Genomic DNA, 7,825 nt, shown 5'->3' on the forward strand with positions numbered 1-7,825 from the left:
GAATGCTGTGTTCAGTGCATTACGATCAGTAGGGCGGCCGACACGGTTTCCTAAGGATAAAGGTTTTATTCCTATAGGGGTCTCCCAATATATACTCAACGGTACGTGGGAGCACAATCCGTACTGGCACTATCGTCTCTCAGGAGGAATCACCCAACCATCAGCGAGATCGACATTCACTAGGTTTTACGACGCCGGAACACGTCTCTAGCCTAGACCTCTATGTTGTGCGTTAAGTTACAAAGCGTTGTTAAGTTCATTCAATTTATTTTAGGTTGATCTTTCTTAGAAGTTTGCCTTTTTGGATCACCACGAGATGTATGATACAATTCCTAAATGCAGTCTAAAGATGATAAGCAAGCTTTTATATCTTTTCAACGATGAAAATCCTAGCTACAAGGGGAAAAGAAAGACACAATCTTTTCCCAAAGAGCATAGAGCACACTGTAAATGCACTTTTCCTAAATCAAAGCATGCAAACTATCAAAATGCAAATGCACATATGCATGTATTTGTTTTCGCTTTCTTAATATTGATGCCTAAAAAGAAAGCTGTTGTACAAATTTGAATTCAATTTCCAGTGAAAACATAAACAAGTTTCTTTTCGAAAAAAAAGACAATTACGACACTTATGATTTTGAAGTAAACACTTGTTTCGACACTAGAAATGCATAAATTGAAACCAAACGACAAAAGTAAAAGTTTAATCAACTGTGAACAGCAAACAAACTCACTCCTAAGATCAAAACGACACTTTCGACAGGTCTAGATCTAAGGGCGACAGTATGACTAGTTTACTTTTGTAATGGGAAACTGCAAATGATGTAACAAATACACAAAGAAAAAATACAGTTTCTTTATACAACTGAGGCGGAATTGAGGCAAAGAAAAGGGGTTTCAGATAGGTACACTGACTGATAATAGGCTGCAAAAAACAGTGATAAAACTGAGCAAAAGGAAGCAGGGAACCATAGCTGCACAAGGCAAGGGCTGATCAGTGCACCCTCAGCAAAGAGAAACTGAACTTCAGCGCAGGTATCCTTCACGGGACCTGCGTTGAAATGCAGAACCTCTTCACAGAGTCTACGCTGAAGCAGAAACGAGAATTGCCTCTGGGTTCTGGGTCACGGTTTGCAGTTTAATCTACAGTTTTTGGCCGGATAAAAGCTATCAATTAGGTACAATTAGGAGGATGATTTAAAGGAGGACTAAGATCTATCACAAAGGGTTGTTAGAGCACTTGTGGATCAGCTGTTCAGATCATAAAAACAGGCCCAGTGAGTGGACTAGAGTGGCAGATCTCTACTTTGCATTTGAAAATGGCAAATGCATTTCGATTCGGCACTCCTGAGTTTATGAGAAGAACAACAATAGAAACACAAATAAACTAACAAGATACATTCCCCAGCGGAGTCGCCAATTTTTTGTTGGGAAAAGTATCCAATTCGGAATGCCCCTATCCCACTCTAAGGTGTGATAGTGCCTTAGCAACAAACAAGGAAAACTAATTGAGTATTTCTTCTTTATGAAATGTAAATGAGGAGAAAGGATGTAACTAACCTGTGTCTTCCTCTAGTTTGTTGATCCAATCACTCCTCTCTTCAGTGGCTCTCAGCTTCTTGCTCCTTCACCGGCCTAGCTTCACCGAATTCCTGCAAGATCACAAGAGAGAGAAACTACACGAAGAGATAGATATACATTCATAAAAAGCTCAAGATCAGATTAAGCTAAACATGTAAGCATAAAAAAACATCATTGGTACACAGCATGTAGGAGAAACTCAAATAGTTTATTAATAGAATAAGAAAGTCCAAGAGGAGATACAACCAAGTGAGTTCCGATCCAGCATCTACCTCCCAGCAAAGGAATCCCTTCCTCTCCTCCAACAAAGCATAAATCACCCAATGTACTAATCTCAATCTCAAACCAACAGCAATTCTCTGCAAAGTACAAAATTCCAGCCTCTTGAACCTCTGGGTGAGAGATCCATATATAGATGTAAGCAGAGAGGATGAGTCAGCTTATGTTTTGACTTGTGGCTTCTCTCTGTCAGTTCTTGCTTCCACTTGGAGGTTGAGAGCCTCTTACTCATCACTAGTCGAATTCATTGAGGCAAGTGTCATTGGAGAAGATTCTGGAAGCTTCCAGGGTCTTTCCACCTCGTTGAATGAGTTTGTCATTTGTCATTTCCCGCTCAGCGCACCCTGGTAGTGCTTCCACCTGCGTTGCAGTGCACCTAGCCAGTGTAGCCTCTGCATTTCGACACAGGCAGCTAGTGGAGCCTCTGAATTGATCCTGAATTGACTGTTTCTGAGTGGTTTTTGGTGGAGAACTTCTGGGAGAAGCTTTCATTGGTTGACCTTGTTCCTTTAGGAGCTGTAACGACATCTTTAGGGACTTTGGATCCCTTGAATTATGGACATTTCATGCTTATAGCTGTAAGGCACAAAAATGTCTATAACAGTTTCCCCCTAAAGTATGAGGCCGTTTATCGGGTGAAATGCTTTATTAGGAGGATCTGAAGTTCTTCCAATGCTGGGGGGAGACCTGTAATAATATACAATACAATACATTATTTTTCATACTGTTTTCATGATCTAGCTGAGGCGGGCATTCCCATGCTCAGCTTTATAAATTCATTTTGATGTACATAGGACAGACAATCGTCTGATGGTAGACTGATGATTTTGATGAAATCATCATCCTTTTGGTAGGATGATTATTGTGTTGTAATGTTGTACATGTCAATGTCTTTATTTTTCCTGAATATATATCGCATCCCGGATGGATGAAACTAGATCCGGGGTCTTCAATCTCGTCCGATCTTCACCCTAAGTACAAGTCGATCCATGTGAGAAATGTTCTGAAGTCGAACATGGAAAGACATCGCTTGATTACCAGTCAATGATGTAAACCGTTAACAAGCACGAGAGGAATCACCGATAATGATAATGACCCTCAAGGTACTGCAGTACAATTCACGTGGTGTGAATAAAGGACTTGGCGTCGAACACCACGCAAAATATTTCGGTCGAAGGTCATTGATGTATACCTGTCGCCGGAAGTGAGAAACTTGCCATTGAGGCATGACAGATTCAAAGTACTGAAGGGGGTGTTCCTAGATCAACTTCTTGGATAATGAGCTGATGTCGACAAGAAGTGATCCGTCAAAGGAGGGCCTTGATGTATCCCACATCAGTGACACGGAACGGAGCAAATGATTTTTATGGAGGTGAAAACGATCTGATGATATATGGTTCAGGGTGGCGGTCATGAAAGAATGAAGGATAATGTATGGTAGTGGATGGGACACGGGTTATTTCTCTGGATGACTTCTCTTGAACATATCGGCGACACTTGTGTGATGGATTGGTAGCATTTACCCCAAAGGTGGATGGTATGGCGAGACCATGGTGATGTGACCGGTGAATGAAACAACCCAACCCGACTCTAGCATGGGGTGGAAGTGTCATGTTCAAGAGCGACTTGCTACCAATAAAGTTCTTTGAGTTTCTTCCCAATTTTTCCCCAGTCATTGCTAACCAGTACCTCTTTATTTTTGTCAAGCTTGAGGAGGATAACATATGCTTTTCTATAATTTTCCCTTCTGGCAAACCCATTGCTATGTTTTAACGAGCTTAGCGATAGTGAAATTCGTTCTCGTCTAAAGACAAGTTTTTCGCTATTTAATGTTTTTAACGAGTCTAACGACAAAGATAACTCGGTCCTTTTCATTTTTAGAGAGTCTGAAAGGGTACGTAAAGTCAACTCCGAAAGTCCTTTTTCGTCATCTAATCCCTTAAGTCCGAAAAAGTATAAAACAATACAGAAGGGATGAATTTTCGATAGTTTTTGTTAAAACACACATGGACAGCAAAGAATAGGAAAGATAAATCAGTCAGTACAATTTTTATTGACAAATGATTTACATTTATAGTACATTATGTGACTCTTGGGTTTCAGATCCCAAGGTCTCTTGGACTGCTTTTGTCCATTCGACTTCCACACTAACCCATTAGGATTAGGTGTCCAACATTCCCCCCCTTAATCCGAAGGGTTATGTATGAGTCGAAGAAGAGAGTTGTAATACAAAATGTGCAAAAAATGCATGGCAGCACTAGGTTTAATGTGCTCTATGAAATGTTGGTAAAAAAGGGCGGTGGTTTAAGGATGACCACCAACACTGGAACGCTTAGTGCAGTTCCCGGAACTCTTCCAAAACTGGCAAGAAGATGGAGTCTTCTGCTAGAGGAAGTGTTCTTAATCTGTGATGGTTTAAGGATGACCAACAACTCTGGAATGCTTAATGCAATTCCTGGAACTCTTCCAAAACTGGCAAGAAGTTGGAGTCTTCTGCTAGAGGAAGTGCTCTTAATCTGTGATGGTTTAAGGATGACCAAAAACTCTGCGATTCCTGGAACTCTTCCAAAACTGGCAAGAAGCTGGAGTCTTCTGCTAGAGGAAGTGTTCTCAATTGTGTTCTTGGAATTCTTCCAAAACTGACAAGAAGTTGAAGTCTTCTGCTAGAGGAAGTGTCCCAGATTGCCAACTGAAGGCATGTTCAGGCATCTTTGTCTCTGGCTACAACTCTGAAACTGGTGTGGCAGGTTGTGGCTCAGGCTCGCTTGATGTGACTTTGAAGCTTGTAGATGACCATCATTTCCCCCCCTGTCAGATACAAGGTGAGATGATGGAGAAAACTCAACTGCAAGACTGTTCAATATTCTGGAACAAGTTCTGACATGTGTTTGGAATATCTTCTTGGCTGTTGATGCCCATTGCCAAGAAGCGATCCATCCAAGATGAAGCTTTTTTCTTGCAGGACGTTTGTTTTTGAAGCATCTGTGTGAAGAATGACTGGTTTTATGGCAGTGCTTACATGGATGAAGATCAAAACAGTGATCTTTCAGATGGCCAACTCGGTCACAGTGTTGGCATTTTATGATCTATTGTTGTTGTTGTTGTGGAAGAGGGGCAGAATCTGGAACAGCTGGAGGTGAACTGTCATGAATAAATCCAGCACTCTGAAATTGAATGGGCTTGGCATAGTCTAGAATATGAAAGGACAAGTCCTTGTCATATCCAAGACCAGTTATGTGCTTGTTGTGGACAAGCTGTTCCCAAGGTCTGATGATGGGCTTGGGAAGTGCAGACTGAGTTTCTGCATCTGCATATACAACTGCTGCTTTATTGGGTACTGGATCTGAATGAACTTGAACAATATTAACATGCTGCTGATGGGTGGTTGTCTCAATGTTCTGAACAAAAACAGGTTCAGAATGGTGTCTATTTTGATGTAGCTCTTCTTGCTGTAGCTGTGATTCAAGCTGCAAAAAATCGATCTTTTCTTGTACATTTTGCAAACAACTATGAATATCGGTGAGAAAATCCTTGCTGATTTTGACTGTATTATTCATACTAGAGAGTATTAGATTGTCCACTAACTCTAATATTGCACCGATTGGAGCCATTTCTAACCTCAAAAGATAGTAAAACAATGAGGAAAAGATGGACACCAAATAAACTTATGGCAACAACTTCAAATCAATCAGCTTGCAATACTGTGTACAAGAATACTCTCCAGCAAGGTACCTTACCAACGTACATATGAATAAGACTTAACTCTTTGACCACATACAAAATTCCAACTCTACTATATTCTTGTTGACAACACAAGCATCATACATTATTCCCACTCAGCACCTAATACATGACTCGGGTTTGTACATGATATAAGGCTCACAATCATTGTACTATTGTAAACAAATTTCTTCAAATCATTTGAGAACAGGATTGATAAGAATTTTGAAGACAGAATTAGAAGGAAGAATATGCAGGAACCTGGGACTGCTTCTCTATTGACTTCCTCTGCAACAATATTCAACTCCGAAAATGAAGGTAGCCTACCAACAACACGGTTTCTTTCAATAAGCTGCCATAGGACCTTGGTCTGATCTGAACATGAAATAATTTGTGCTGCCAATAGGAATTGAATGTTAAATATTCTCTAGGCCAACACAAGGATTTAATTCAATGAAATTCAGTCCACTGGTTGAAGTGAACACTTCCCTATGAATTCGACCTCCAATAACCAAGTGTTGTAGCCTCTTACACTGAGAGATGAATGTTGAAGCTATACTGTAACGTACCCAGCCAATCTGGAATTTTCAATCACCAAAGACAAACTTGAATTTACTGCTTGGGAGTTGCTACATGCATAATGGATGTGATTTTGGGTGAGGCTTCTCCAAATTTATTTGTCATTGGAAGATCAACCCAACAAATCGGATCTGCAACAAATAAAACTCCTTTGTTGTTGATATTTATAAGGCTACGCGCCAGCTTTATGTCGCACCATAGACTAACTATGTCTTTTCCTGTCGGCAGTCACCCTTACAAACACTTCAATGCCTCATTCAACATAGGTTTAAACAAGATTGCTTCAACAAAATTCCACAACTTTCACCATAGTCCACACATGATAATTGAGGCTTACAATAGGAATTTATAACCAGGGTCTAGCTATAGCAAACAGATATCAGGGTGTTGTGCAGAAATAGATGAAGATGAAGATCCAGTGTGATATCTGTGAAAAAGCAGAGGCCACTTTCCTGTGTTGTGCTGATGAGGCTGCTCTCTGTTCAGCCTGTGACAATAATGTCCACGCTGCCAAAAAATTAGCTAGCAAACATCAGAGAGTATCCCTCATCAACCCTTCTTCTCAGTCGCCAGGAGAAGGTGGGATATTTTTTCTGTCTGGAAGACCGAGCTCTTCTTTGCCGGCAATGCGATGTTTCAATACGTTCTCTTGTAGCTGCCCATCAAAGATTTCTAGTGACAGGGATTAAGGTTGGCCTTGAACCCTCGAACACCATTTCTCCTTCCACAAAAACTTCTACACAGTCGTATGATATCACCAACGAAAAACCACAAACCTTGAGAAATGGTCCAACGGAAGTCCCTACATCGTTGCATCAAGGAGTACAGAAGGGAATAGGAGGAGGAGGCATATCCCGAAGAGGTAATGTTTTTGAGTATTTTTCGGATTTGCTACCGCTCTGGAGAATGGATGAATTTCTCAATTTTCCTGACTTGGACAATGGTTATGGCTTTGGCGAGGCAGGTTCTTCCAGGGCAGATAATGCCAACTTTGTAGAAGAATGGCCTGCAAATTCCTTTAGCACGGAGGAAGATAATTCTGAAAACTGTCTTGCACAGGTTCCTGAAATGGCATCTCCATCAACCGCATCTGGGCTTTATTGGCCTCGAAAAAACTATTTGTCAACCAAAGGAAGGCAAGCGAAGAGAGAACTTGACGATCTTTGGATTTGATGATGCTTCTCAAAATGACAAAATGAATATCTTCGTTGCCGATTCGATCCGGAGTCGCGCTGGTTATAGGCTGGCCTTTATTCTAAACAAAGGCTCGTATGTATATATGGCACTGACTTATCATAGACAGGCTCGTATATATAAATCGCCCTGGCTCGGATATATGGAGCGGCGTTACTATGCACAAAGGTGCAGCTCCCTCATGGACTGACCGCTTCTGCAGTAATACCTGAGGACAAAGACGAGATCTTTTACGCAGTAGGCGTTCTTCGATCCGCTGACCCACTGTGCTTGGCCGGGTCCTCCTGCTTAAACGATTTGCTATCACAGAACCAGCAAATAATCGATGTATCGACGAACGCAAACGAGATTGGCAACGATAAGAGCGAATCAGGCTTGGGCGCGAAGCAATACTTAGCCCACCATTCCCAGGAATGGCAGTGGAAGAATCATTTTGGGAGCAAATGGGGAATATTTCTGCAGAGAAAGGCGA

At 41.3% G+C, this 7,825-nt stretch overlaps 1 pseudogene; it reads left to right on the forward strand.

Annotated features, from left to right (window-relative positions):
• The first annotated feature begins 6,560 nt into the window (after positions 1-6,560).
• LOC149162602 (B-box zinc finger protein 22-like) lies at positions 6,561-7,543 on the forward strand (annotated as a pseudogene).
• Positions 7,544-7,825: the final 282 nt, after the last annotated feature.

The sequence above is a fragment of the Pinus tabuliformis genome, chromosome 5_2, assembly GCF_031772625.1.
Source record: "Pinus tabuliformis cultivar Carrire ecotype Pingquan chromosome 5_2, CPIR1, whole genome shotgun sequence".
Lineage (NCBI taxonomy): Eukaryota > Viridiplantae > Streptophyta > Pinopsida > Pinales > Pinaceae > Pinus > Pinus tabuliformis.